Below are 14,750 nucleotides of genomic sequence, written 5' to 3' on the forward strand. Positions count from 1 at the left end.
GCATCTTCATTCTGACGCTCTACATCGGCACTGCACCCTCCATCAATCACCACTTTCTGAAAGAGCCTCAAAAGCTACCTGTGTACCCACATGTAATCTTGCCCGTCCATCTCAGCGGCTGCCACTTGTCTCTCCTCATCTTCCTATCCTACCTGAAAACCTTTTGTAACTTCTGTTTCATCGCCAACCTTTTGTACCTTTTAAGGCGTTTCGAGACCCTCAGGGTAGTGGCAGTGATGAACAAAAATTCAAATAAAAAAATAACTTCATGGGTAAGTTGTATGTGTGCCCATAAAGGACAAAGCAAGAATGTTCAGTCATATTTCCATTACTTAGCAGATATGGCATGCTGATTCCATTATTTGATATCAGTATTTCATTATTTGATATATTTGCAAATAATCTCCCGCTCTCTTCCCCACTTTATAGCCGTGTGGCATACCGCCAGTTCCATTTTTTGTCATCATCGTTCGAGCGGGCTAAACCTTTTCAGCGCATGATGTGTACTGGTTTCTCTAATGAGAAGCAAGTGTTGCCAATGTTGAATTATGTCCATAACGGCCTCTCATAGATCTGTTCGGCACCTTACCAATGACGGTGCACATACTTGTGATATTCCCTGATTTTATTCGCTGCACCAGCCATACACATAGTGAAATAGATCACAGGACCACAGCAACCTAGTGATTTATCCTAGGTAGGGCCTCCTTTAATCAAGACACTTAAAACATTCTGTCATAATTTGGATTGTGAGATATGCTGCTATGTGACTGTGGTTGTGACATAAGGATTCATGCTTTCGACTTCGTTCTCTTTACAGGGCTTAGATGTGCTAATCAGATGACCACTCAAGCGGCCGTTGCACATGTGGGCATCCCAATGTCTTTGATGCTTGAGCATGTAAACGCAATGTCAGCCAGAGACATTTTTTAATTTTCAGTTCCTTCGTTTGAGCTACCCACAAATGCATCACTTTGCCATGCACCTGACCACCAGTGTGCACTTGTGGCTGGGCAGGCGTCCCGATTTGCTAGTGGGATACTCACAAGAGTCACTGGGCGGGGATAATGGCATATGCCTTTTCCACTCTCCCCTGATTCGCATTAAATTCTGCAGTGCACAGTGATATTAATCGTAACTTAGTGGCCAGCAGAGTTCTGGTCCTTGGACCTGCAGACTCTGGCGGGGGTCCCTCTAGTTCGGTCACCATCAGGCACCACCTTCTGTCTCAGAGGGACGGTGGTCTTTTCCACCCCTCCCCTCAATCAATGCTCTTAGCAATTTGATACCAGTGCAGATGATCATAGATCATCTTAGATCATTGGAATGGAACATAAGTCATTCAAAGTCAAATGCTAAAATGGATTTTAAATGCTCCCAGTATAAAAGCAAGTCACTAAATTCTCCCACTGAGGCATTAAGTGTACAGTCAACCCATTGGCGTGTACTCTAGATATTTTCAGTTTTAGTTTACAGATTGATTCTAATTGCATTTACTTGGTGGCTTGTGTGGGCTTACTGGAATTCCTTTTCTCTCTCAAACACTGTACTGGAATGTCACCTACACAATTTGCTATCCTTTCCCCCCCTGGCAAACCAGTTCATCCAGTATGGGATCAGTATGTGACTCTCTCAGTCACAAGTCCATTGAACCCATGGCTAACTTTGATATTTATATTGCATTTGTAAAGCGCCCAGCAGCCTGGGGGCATCGAGGCGCTGTTTCAAGAAAATGACTTAGTTACAGTGCAGGATGAATAGACAATGGATGTAGACAGAGAAAGCATATCTGATATCCTCCTGGTTTTGGGAAAAACTCCACTTTCCTGCGGCTAGCGCTTTGGCCAGAAGTGCAGGAGAACTGGATTGCTTATCAGTAGGAAAAACGTTCAGAGTTTTCCACTAGGACAAGGTCGTCTTCAAGATTCATCATTTTTTCCTAAGATGCTCACAGACTCCCATTTAAAACCACAAAACCTCGGACTAACCTTTTTCTTATTCCTCTTCGAAGGCATGGAGAACGTATTGAGTTTTCTATGTTTGAAGAGCCCTTTAGTTCTACCTAGACAGAACCAAGAGGTTCTGCTAGTCTTAGAGACTTGTTTCATCTCTTGGGGGCGGTGGGATGGAGGTGTGATAACTATCCTAGTGTAGGCAGACCTCCAAGGCTACCATTTCCCTCTAGATTGTCTCCTACATCTTGAAGAGCTATTTTGCCAAATATCTATCTCCTCCAAGGGTCTTCAAGTGCCTGCAGTATGGGCAAAAGTTGGAGTTGGTGGCTTTTCCACACCATGTCTAATGGGGAATCATTGATAAGGCAATAATGAGGGCTACTCCATTAGACTTTTGCAAGTGTTACTATATGCATGACTGTTCCATGGCCAGTGTTTAGTTTGGCCCAACAGTGTTAAAGAATCTTTTGGGTAGGTTAGACATAGTTCTGTTCTCCTCTCTTGGTACCAGTGCCTGGGAATCTATGAAAGTATGGAGGAAAGTGGACGGGACATAAGAAAAGTTTACTCACCATAGTGTATACTTTCCTCATAGTCCAGAGTCCCTATTTATCCCACATGGCCAGAATCCCCTCCAAAACATAATCATAAGTGGGGTATGGCCTGGTTGGATGTAAAAGGACCAACGGCAAAACGGAGGCTATTGTGCTAATGCCAAGCAGTCGCCCGGTTACCAACAGAAATAAAAAATGGATAATGTCTGTTATGTGCTGCAGAAAAGTGCTGAGTTTTTGTCCTTGCTTGATGAAATGATGAAAGGGACTAGGAGGACAGTTGTTACTATACTTATCAACTCTTTTTCTTTTTGTCATTGAGTGTTGAATTTTGAATTTTGAAACACTTATAAACGCGCACACAACGAACCAAATCGTATCATGGCGCAGTTGGAACAAAACAGAGAGGCTCAGAAGTCCAGGAGAACCAACTTGGTAAAACAGTACTGTAAAAACAAAAAACTAATCCAAAATCCCAAGTTTATTTAAAGAGATGAGTTTTAAGACCTGCTCTAAAAGTCATCAGGGAGTTAGCTTGTCTCAGATATAGCGGGAGACTATTCCACAATCTGGGTCCGACCACTGAGAAACACCGATCTCCTCTAGCCCTGTACTTCATCCTAGGAATTACAAGGAGGAGATGGTCCTCCGACCTAAAAGTACGAGTGGGTTGGTATTGTTTCAATTTATCTATTAAATATGCTGGTGCCATATCATGCAAACATCGATAAACCAGGCAACCGGTCTTAGATTTGATCCGATCTTCGACTGTCAACCAATGTAGTGATCGGCGGAGACCTGATATATGAGTATTTTTAGGTACACCAAACACCAGTCTGACTCCGGCATTTTGTGCTTTCTGGAGACGATGGATTTGATTACTCTGTGCTCCGGCCAGAAGTCCATTGCAGTAATCAACGTTTGAGTTGACCAATGCTCCCACCACTACAGCACGATCTACATTAGGCACATAAGGTAGAGCTTGGCGCAAAAGACGGATATTATAGAATACGGACTGTACCTTGGCTGAGACCTGGGCATTACATCCCAGGTCACTCTGCCAAATGTAGCCCAGATTCTTTACCTTGGGGGAATATTTAAGGCTAGTCTCCAAAAACTGAGAAGGAGGGGGACATTTTCCTCCTTCAAGGAAATGTTTAGGCCCAAACAGAATCACCTCCATTTTTTTTGGGTTCAATTGCAGCCAGTTTTCCTCCATCCAAGTGCTTATCTCGTCTAGGCACCTAGTAACCACGGTAAGAGCATTGTCTACATCATCAATTCTAATGTACAGCTGAGTATCGTCAGCATAAGAATAAAACCTGAGGTTATATTTTTCCAGGATGTTCATGAAGGCACGGAGATAAATATTAAACAAAAGTGGAGAGAGAGCCGAACCCTGTGGCACACCACAACGCTGAGAGAGTATTTCTGAAAGAAAACCCCCTACTCTGACACTTTCCTGACGGTCGGTGAGAAAAGATGTAAACCATTGAAGTGCCCCGCGACCCACATTGATCAGATGTTTTAGGCAATCTAGCAAAATACTATGATCCACTGTATCAAATGCGGCTGAGAGATCAAGCATCACAAGCATGGAGAGTTTCCCAGCATCTCCTGCCTGCAACATTTCATCCCAGATCGCCGTAAGTGCAGTCTCTGTCCCGTGTAATGAACGGAAGCCAGACTGTAAAGGATGGAGTGGGCCGTGATCTTCGACAAAGTCCTATAACTGTTTAGTCACTACTTTCTCTAAGATTTTGCCTGGCCAGGGAAGACCTGCGATAGGACGATAATTGCCATAGTCTTCTGGATCCAGTCCAGTTTTTTTTAACAAGGGAGTAACAATCAAGATTTTCAAAGCATCTGGGACAAGTCCCTGGGCAAGTGAGAGGTTGACAAATTTAGACATAAAAGGTGTAAGTTCCAAACAGAGTCATTTGGCAACCAAAGCTGGCAATGGGAAAAGAGAATCGTTTGTGGGTTTAAGCTCAGATAAGAGTGGTATAATATCCTCAGCTAAAACTTTCTTAAAATCAAACTGGATTTTTTGTCCCACATGGTCTATAGTAGGACTAACAGCCACAGATTCCGGGATTGTAGCTCGCTTTCTATGAAAATGTTATCTCTGAAGGAATTATTTAAACCATTGGCATGATTCTCAGATGAAGTTTTCACTGGTGCATGTGTACTTGGATTGACAAAATCAGCAATGGTTTTAAATAATTTTTTAGGGTGATTTATTGCGGATGAAATTTTAGTCGATAGAAAAAGCGACTTAGCTGTGATTTGGAATTATACCATCTATTTTCATGATATTTGTGTTCCTTCTTTATCTCCAAGAGCTCTCTAGTAACCCAAGGTTTAGAAGCTTTCTTGGAGGCCATATTTTTCATGGGTGCATATTTGGTGCAGATAAAGCTCATAGCTAGAGTACCTTCTCGTGAAAGGGTAATACAGTCATTAGACTGAATACAGTTAGTCAGTGCTGTACTGAGTTCCATGCCTGGTATGGTATTCAGATCTTTTTTTTCCTGCATCTGTTTGGTACTTGCAGAGGTCTCCAAAAGGACCTTGTGCAATTCGATTTTAATATAAAACAACCTAAGGTAGTGGTCTGTCCAATAAATGGGCAGAGTATCAACCAAACTGATCCCCTTTCCTCTAGCTAGCACTAAATCAAGGCAATGACCTTTTATGTGAGAGGAAGTAGTGGATTGGAGTGTTGGAGTGGGAATCGATCAAAGGTTATCTTGTGTATTTTCCAGAGATATAAGGACTGTGATGAGGTGAAGGGACAAGATGGTAATGCATTTACTGACGGTAATCTTTATCACAATTAATCACATTATCAGTTGTCATAGTCCTTACTAAGCTTTTTAGAAATCATTATACTGATGATGATTAGCAGGAAAAAGTATAATCAAGATAAAAGGTGAGTAATTGATGTCACCCTGTGCGATTTAATCCCATATTTAAGTTAATTACTCTGAATCCAAATATAAGTTAGGCCTAGATAAAGGGATTGCCAATGCGAGAGTGAAACCAGCGGGGTGGCTGAAAGAGCAGTGGTGCAAGCCTTCACCAGTGCAGTCGCAGCTGTGTGTTAGTGAGCAGTGAACTCGCCTGGACTTGAGGTGTGAGGTGTGAAGTGGTTGGGAACTTGATGATTGCTGGATCACTGTATTCGACAAATCCTGAGCAGGAAACCTTGCAGCGTAGCCACCACATGGTGACTTCCAAGTTGCAGGATCCCGGGTCCAAACATGGAAAATGGGGCTCTCATGCAGAGGGAGGAAGCAGAACATAGGGAAGTGCAAAGGAGATTGTAAACTATCTTTGAGATCTGACTGAATGCCCAATAAGCAGGAGATACACATCGTCAGACACAGCGGTGTGATGCTGTTGACTGCCGGTGCTGAGAGCCCTTTAGTAACTCTCTTTGGGAGCAAGTCTGGAGGCAGCAGACGGGGACTATGTGAGGTATTGCCTTCTAGTATGGGTGTTAAATTCTAGCTTTTTGATGGATGAAATAATAAAATGATGCACATAATTCCATCTCAGAAAGGGTGGTCTGCTAACCAAACCCTGTTTCAGGAGCCTCTGCCCTGCTGCGTCAGTCTCCTGACCTGCAGCTCCTGCTCTCTAGTGGCATAGAGCAGGTTCCGAGGTCACAGTTGCCCTGTTTGGCACCTGCAATGGAAGCAAAGTCATGGCATTGCAGAGGTTGCAGTAAGTCTGCCCCTCTGTTTCAAAATGTTTGTAATTATGCTCAACTATCAGCCTGGTGGCAGGATAATCTAGAAACATAAACCATGCCTAGGCTTTGTAATGGGGCTGATGCTTAACATAATTAATAAAAGCCACATATTATTGTAGCCTACCAGTGTTAACCTGTGAACCATGCACATCTATGAGAGGCAATGTGCATTCCAGGCAACTGCCTGGCTGCATTCCAGTTAATGTGACAAAGGGCAGGATGCCTGCCTTTGTTGACTCCCTGGGAGGTTGGGTAATTCCTCCCTGCCAGGACCATTGACTCGCAACAGGAGATCTTCTGGCCTCCTAATTTTAAAGAGACAATTCCATATCAAACGGCTGCTTTACACTAGGGTTTTTTATACCTACGTTCTAGAGAAGGAGTTGTGTTTAGGCAATCAGGTAGAGAAGACCACAAGAGAGAAGGAATACTCCCTCTTAGTTTTCTGTGAGCTTTTCTTTCCCTTTTGTCTCTTACACTTCCTGCACAGCAAAGACCTTTGGGTTGATAAGAAAAAGGCACAAGTCATATGTTACCATAAAATGGTTTGAACCCCTTAAAGCGGGTTTGCTTTTACCAATCCCCCATGGTTTGCTTCCTTTATAAGGAAGGGATCTCCCCCTCTTTCATTGATTCATTCCTGGACTTCAAGAAGAATTAATTGGGATATTTCTTGGGATTGCAGACTTTCCCAAAGTCCTCCACCAGTGAGGTGAATGAGTGTTCTAAGGCAGAGGCAAGCTCTACTCCCTACACATTCAGAGGGCACATTGGGGTGAACTGCTGCTGACTCTTTGCCAGCTATACTAATACCCAGCAGCTCACTGAAGTTGAAGTACTCTTGCAGGTGTTAGGCAGCCTCCTCCGGGTTGGAGAACAAGAACAAGGACTCCTTTTTTCCCTGAGCCTCTGAGCCCCTGATTGGGACTCAAAGCTATGGAAGTAGCAAAGCGGCTTGTCCCCTGAATTCTACCATGTGCACCTCTGTCCAACCTTTGTAGATTGTATTGTAACACATTCAAACCAGCATGACCTGCAGTGCTGCCTTTGGCACTTCTTCAAACCGCTATTGCTGCACCTCAAACTAGTTCACTGTTCCACAGTGCCAGCTCAGCACACCCCTTGCTGCGGCTCAAACAAAAAGCCACCCCTGCAGAAATCTTTGAACCATTACATCTCAAACAGCACCTAGATCCACCAGGATCTTCTTCACTGACCCAAAGCGTGACTGTGCCGAACCAATATTCGTGGCCTTATTGACCGGCAGGATTTAAATGCTGTATTGAACCTCAGCAGCTTTATCTCTAAACAGACTCAACGCTTCCTCCCCGTCTGGATCACCACAACTCGCTACATCCACACAAGGTACGACCCACTCACACAACATAAAGAACCTGGTTTGGCGTTGTTGAACTGCAAATAACTGATCAGGGTACTGTTGGATGGCCTGAGTCCCCTAGGTCCAATTGTGGGGCCTTAGAGAGTATTTTAAATCATCCATTTTGAACCTTTTCAACCAAAGACATATTATTTTTGACAACATTGTGGCGATTTATAGCCTTTTCCTCCCAACTAAGAATCTAGAGTGCTTGCTTCATGACTGCATTTCTCTGTCTTCCTTTATAAGGGTGGGTTCTTGGTAGTATTTTCTAATACAGTTTTTATTGCCGATTGTGGCGAATCACTGGCTGTCGTCACTTCTCGCCAGGGGAGAGCCCTTTCCCATGAGGCCAGGGAGGTGAGGCCACTACCCGATAGTCCTCCTGGGGGTGGTATAATGCGGGTGGATCTCATGGGGAGGGCCTCCCCCTAGGGAGATGAGGAACCTTATAGAGTATAGCGCTCATGAGAACATCAGACCCCCACACACTCTAGCCTCTCCTTTTTCTGTGATGTGGCAGGTTTGCTATGCTGTGCAGGATTGCTATGCTATGATGTGCAGGATTGCTATGCTATTAGGCTCTGCCATACAGTTAGACCTCAGACCCTCCATGTCACCTCCCTCGTCCTCCATGGGCCTGCTCTACACGACACCCCGGACAGGCCTAAACCCCTCCTGGGGCAGAGGACACGTCTGACCTTCCCTCACGCTTATTCCCTACATGTTTAGCATTAGCCCCATATATGGCAGATATCAGAAGGGTTTTCTGCAAATGCCGCTTATTCATAATACAACACAATGTCCCTGCAGAACTGCGTCACAAGGTCACAAGGAAGATGTCGACAGTTCTTGCCAAATATCTGTAATATTGTGCCAAGTAACACCCCCATTGTGAAAGTACAGAAACATATTAGTGTTTGCCTATGATATGCTATATAAACCAGTACTCAAGGGTGGGGGCGCTAGAGATAGCTCATTGTGCCAACTGCCCGAACACTTGCATGCTGCATGCTGTTTTTCCCCTGCTGATAACTCTGTATGATGTGTATTTGTGATATAAATACATGAAGCTTGATTTACCACCTGGCTGTGTGATCGCCTTATTTGCTGCAAACTGAGACTGGCCATGGGGGCCTTATCTTGGCTACCACAGAAATGGTGCTGTGATATCTGGTCAGGCTTGACCAGGAGTTTTTCTTGGGGGCTGCCATCGGCCACCGCCAGCCGGTTACATTAGGTCCTCATAATACTTAGAGTGCTGTTAAGAAGCATTGGCACTCCTGTTATCTGCAAAGATGCCAAACTCAGTAGTGTGGTTGGGAAGCGGCCCCTGGAAAATCTCTGTCGCAGAGCATTACAGTGAACCTGATTGGATTTTCCTCAAACGGAGTGGTAAATGTTAACCTTCTGCGTATGGCACTGTGTTGTCTCGGCACTGAATGTTATTTTGACTAAAGTTGTTTTGCAATGTCTTATAGGCTTTTTCTCTCACTCCTTACAAGCCCTGATGTTTTGTGCCGAGTATTTGTGTGAGAGCAGCATGGCAGATCAGTTCTGTCGAGTGCATTCATTGAGTTTGTCTTCGGTCTGTCTGTTGTGGGCTTCTAGTTGCTAGATGTTGGATTCGGAGTAGAGATAAAATTGAATAACTCAGATTGAGTGCAGCAAGCTATCTTGCGCGTAAGGATTTTAAAAAATGATTAGCCATTTACTGAGAAATAAATAGTATTACAAGTTTTTGTACAGTTTATGGCTGTCAAATAAAGAAACAGATAGTGTCCCATAGTATAGCAGAGCAGTGCCCGTGCATTTCCCCATGACCACCTCTTCTCTGTATCACTGCAGCACGATCCGAATGCAGAAAGAGCTGGCACAGCGCACCATAGAAGCCTGAAAGTTTAATTTTCAGTGTTTAATGTTTTTGCAAATGTTCTCGACAAACATAAAACAATGATAAAGTCAAGCTATGGACTACAGAAAGCAAGAAAGTTGGAGTTTTTGTTGTTGTTGAAAGGGCCTTTCTGACAAACAACTGATCTATTGTATAATGTAGTTTATGTCTATTTGTCATGTTCTGGGTAAGAATGAACGAAGAGTTGTTGTTGTTTATACTACTGGTAAATTTGGTATCGCTTGGCGCACTGGTTGTTTGGATTATGCATTTTTCATGTTGGGTTTAGCTGTTTATGTTGCAGTTTGTTTTGCTGCTTGCACTGTTTGAAGACGATGTTTAAATATTGATTGCATTTTCTTGTGATTTAGGAAAGGGATTGTGCGCTGTCACAATAAATTTCAGGTTTTGGAGCTAGTCAGACATGATGCTGTCTCCTAGTTAAGTGGGTTGAGAGCCACTGTGCCCGTGGTTTATGTGTCCTGTCACATAAACACGGTTTGTTACTAGGTGTGGGGGGTCCAGGTGTGTTGCTATGTTATGCAATGCTATTAGGCTTTCCCTTACAATTAGGCTTCAGACCCTCCATGTCACCTCCCTCGATCACCCTGGGCCTGCTCTGCATGACACCCCAGACAGGCCTAAACCCCTCCTGGGGCAGAGGACACATCAGACCTTCCCTTCTGCTTATTCTCTACAAGTTTAACATTAGCCCCATATATGGGAGATATCAGAAGGGCTTTCTGCGAATGCCGCTTATTCATAATACAACACAATGTCTCTGCAGAACTGCGTCACAAGGTCACAAGGAAGATGTCGACAGTTCTTGCCAAATGTTTGTAATGTCATGCCAAACACCCCTATTGTGAAAGTACAGAGACATATTAGTGTTTGCCTATGATATGCTATATAAACCGGAACTCGAGGGTGGGGGCACTAGAGAGAGCTCCTTGTGCTGACTGTCCGTGGGGGCCTTACCTTGGCCACCGCATCTGCTAACCTCTCTTTAGACAGTAGACCTATGTATGGTTACAAAGCAGAATACCTCAAGGTTCTAGAAAGTACTGAGACAAAGAATATCTGGAACATGGGTCATCCAAGTACTTGAACGAGGTGGAACACAGGAACAATGAAGAGCAATACCAAGAAGGAACTACAGTGGTATAGACTTCCGTGGAGGCGTGGTTCCTTTTATGGCATAAAAACCAAAGGACTGCCTATCAGGGAGAGACAGCCAATCAGCATATGAGACCGTGAAGGCTGGGAACCACGAATGAGACACAGAGAAGGTCAGGACGGAGCACAGAGCAGTCCACTCCCAGAATCAAGAGGACAACGAGGCTCCTTTTCCAAACTGCTTCCAGATAGTAAAAGGAGGCTGGCAGATGGCGACGTAAATGCAAAAGGCAGTGTCCATACCATCGGTCCAAGGGCCCGGGCAGGAGATCCATGAGGTTAAGACACAGAGATGCCTGTTCAGCACACAGAGTAAGAGAAATTCCCCAGAACAAGCTAATGGGAGAGGCGCAGGGACCGCTAGGAGCTGGAAGGCAGAGGAGGCAAAAACACTGTACAGATTTAATGAGCAGGACTAACCCCCCTCATGCCAGTACTTGGCAAGCAAGGACAAAAAAGGACATAAAGAAAAGGGGTGAAAAACAAGGGTCAGGGACCCAAACCAAGAAATTGATATGAGTGATCTTCCTTGTGCCAGTACTTGGCAGGGAAGTGAAGCAAGTGGGGCAAACCGAAGAAGAACAGATACAAGTGTCAGGGACCCAAACTAAGAGATTGATATGTCATCTTCCTCGTGGCAGTTCTTGGCCAGGAAGTGAACCAAGTGGGCCCAATCAACAAAGAAGAGAAGCCAGGGTCGTGGACCCGAATAACATTCACTGTTGGGTGATACAAGTCTGAAACCTAATGAAGAGAAGACCAGGGGAAGGGAGTAATTCCCCCTGGTTGTAAGAGATTATTTTACAATTACCAGGAGAAAGGAGTCATTCCCCTGGTAACTCGAAACAGGAGGCAGGTCCAACAGGCCTGGGGAAGGGAGTCAATTACCCAGGCTAGCTGAGACTGAATGTAAGGAAAAGGTAGGCATTCTCCTGACCCACCAAAGAAACAGTGTGTGGAACGTTTACCATAACCTGGGAGAAGGGCAGCATTAAACACATACACAGTACTGCTTTATTCCTTAGTTTATAGAAGTAAGGTTTTCTTGACACCGGACGGTGGACACTTTTAGTTTAACAGACACCCTGACAGTCACCTTAGATCTTTAGTTGAGGCAGAGAAACCCCTATTAGGAATAGGGAAAGATAGATGTTCACTTGATTTATGACTATCACTTAATAAAAGTCTTTAGCACCAAACAAGTCCTTCCTCTGCACCCTTACTCTATTTATCTGTTAAATTATGTATATTTTTATAGAACCTAGTTTGGATATTCATTTAGTTTGGACTGTTGTACTATTGTTATTTGGTTTGCTACTGTCTCGCATTCACACCCTTCTTAAGAGAATAGTCTGTGCTCAGTCCACATTACTGCAAAAGGCGAAGAAGGTATATCTCTTGACTTTGCTTGGTTGGCCTTTACTGCGGGGATCACTGTTGTTTCATAGTAATGCGAGGCCCGAGTGGTGGTTTAGACACTGCTCATCATTGTACTCTTGCGGGGCTGTAGTCATTTCATCACACTGGTGGGCAGCGGTTGGGATTTGATACAGACTGTGCCTATAGCTTAGTTATCAAAAATAGAAAATAAAGTGTTCCGATAACATTAGAAGCACTGGCAGGCATTTATTAATCACTTCAATGGCACTTGACTTGAGCAGCCTTGAAAGTATTTGATCTGCATGATCTATATCAATAAAGGGGCACTCATGAGGTAGTGAGCTAAGGAAAGCCGAACTGCTCAAGCCAAACCTTTGAGGAAGCAAGGAGGTTGGGGGTTCCTAGAGGCCAGTAGCAATCATGAGCCCCAGCTAAGGAACCCATTATTTAAGGGCATAGAGATGAATGGGCACAGTGATAGTGATGGCGCCTCCCATCATTCTTCCCAGAAAGTGGGCAGTGCAGCGTCCTGCTAGTCTCAGGCCTCAGTTAGGTCCTGTGCGTCAGTAAAACTAAAGCTTCCACTAGATCCCGGGTGAGCTTCATTGGGGAAGACCAAGCCAAAAAGAAGTACCTTGGAGAGCAAAGAACAGTGGCACTAGAGGAGCATTAGCAGACGGATGGGAGGCAGAGACAGAGGCAAGCTGCTGGTTTAGCAGAGAAAGTGAAGAAGGATACAGCCACTTTATGCAAACAAAATCTGAGGGATGAGAGAGACGTGCAGAGAGGTGGAAGATTCGGAATGCAACTAGGTCCTGTGTGGCCTTTAAGGGTACTATCAAGCAGCATTGGAGGCATAAGTGTCGTGATGACTTACATGGTGGGAATATGGCTAATTTTTCTAACAGCGAAGGGGCTGGGGAAGTGACAATAGTGTTCTACTTCTGGCAAGACAATATTTCTGAGCTTTTTTGGGTTTTAGTTTTCTTTTGTGGCCTCCTTACATTTTACGTGCAGACAGCATAAGCAAGACATTGATTGATTCAGGTGGGGAGATATTGTTGACTGTCTCTTAGGTTTGAGTTTGCATTGTGTGACATGGCCTGTACCCTGGTCTTGTCAAGAGGCAAAGGGAATACTGAATGATTCCTGTCCTCTAAAGCACAACTGCTCTGTCAATTGCTGATGAAAAAATACTGAGCTCTTCTTTGACCTAACCATGGCTCCAAAACAATAACCAGATATCTAAAAGTGATGGATGGAAAGCGTAGAATTAATCTATATTATATATTAGTTCTTGTAGCCGGCTAGAATGTATGACAATAATAAAAATACAGGCAGCACTCCCTTGACCCCTTAATTAAAGAGTATAAGGGGCAGTTGTTCTGATGGGGAGGGGATGGGATGGGGTAGTGAAGGAGTTGTGAAGGGTTCCCCCACTTGATCACCAAATACTCCTCACCCTCCTCGCCAACAGGATGGGCTTATCTGGAACTTTCTTAAAATGGTTTGCATCCTACTTCTCTGATATGCACCAGCTCGTACAGGTGAGCTCATTCGGATCCAACTGAATCCCAGTCACGTGTAGGGTCCCCCAAGGTTTCCCCAATTGCCTTCAATCTATACACGGAACCCTTGGGAACTCTCCTAAATGACCCCAACATAGCAACGCATCAGTTCGGTGAGGACAATCAGCTGCACCTTAAGGTCAGTGACACAAGGATATGGCTGGCCACCGCAAATGCCTGTCTACTATCCAGACATGGATGTCAAACGCTTAACTTAAACTGAACGCACCCAAGACCGAATTTGTCCTCATCAGCCCCCCACCAATCACCAACCCATGCAACAACGGCAGGGTTCACCCCTCAGCTGTCAAACTCCCAGAGGCCACATTGTTGACAGTACCATTTACTTTCAAAAGTACATAGCCAAAAAGGCACAGAGGGCTTGGAGCACATTCCTGCCGTGCTGATACTTAAGATACTGAGACTCCAAGCGTCAGCATAGCAGCAGTGTCAGCTGCTGGGAGCTTCATAATTTACACTTCATGTTCTTAGCCCACCTGGTGTGACTCCCATGGGGTGCATTATTGGCTCACAGGCCATTGATTTTCTGCTCTGGAATGCTGGGGGATGTGCCAGTGCTCAGGCGTTCAAGTGTCGCAGACGTCCCGGTCCTTCAGCTATGCGACATAGACTAAGAGCTGCTGCCGGACGGGATATAAAGGTAAACCCTTTCTTTGGGATCTGAGAGCTGCAGTAAGTACTGCTAAGAGTGGAGCTTGACAGCTTGTTGCCATAAGAACAAATTGCTCTGTGAACCTTTACCTTAAGAGGCTGTATTAGTGGGCATGGTACAAGGTTATTACCAATGGATCTGAATGTTTTCATTGTTATTTTGCCTGCTTTTGGTCTTGATACGACTTTGTCATCAACTAATCCTCCAAGATATTATCTACAAAGCGGGCTCAACAATCAGGCTGCCTCTGTGGCATCTCCCTCAAACTCCACAATACATTCCCTGGCTTCACAGAATATTCCATCCAGCAATCAGGAGGAGACAAAAATGACTCATTCACTCCCCCGTTCACTGGCCTCTAAATCTTCTATGGATTGTAGACCTTCCAGCCTAGCCCAGAGTTTCAAGGAGC

Source organism: Ambystoma mexicanum, chromosome 2p (genome assembly GCF_040938575.1).
Source record: "Ambystoma mexicanum isolate Mex_15411 chromosome 2p, UKY_AmexF1_1, whole genome shotgun sequence".
Classification (NCBI taxonomy): Eukaryota; Metazoa; Chordata; class Amphibia; order Caudata; family Ambystomatidae; genus Ambystoma; species Ambystoma mexicanum.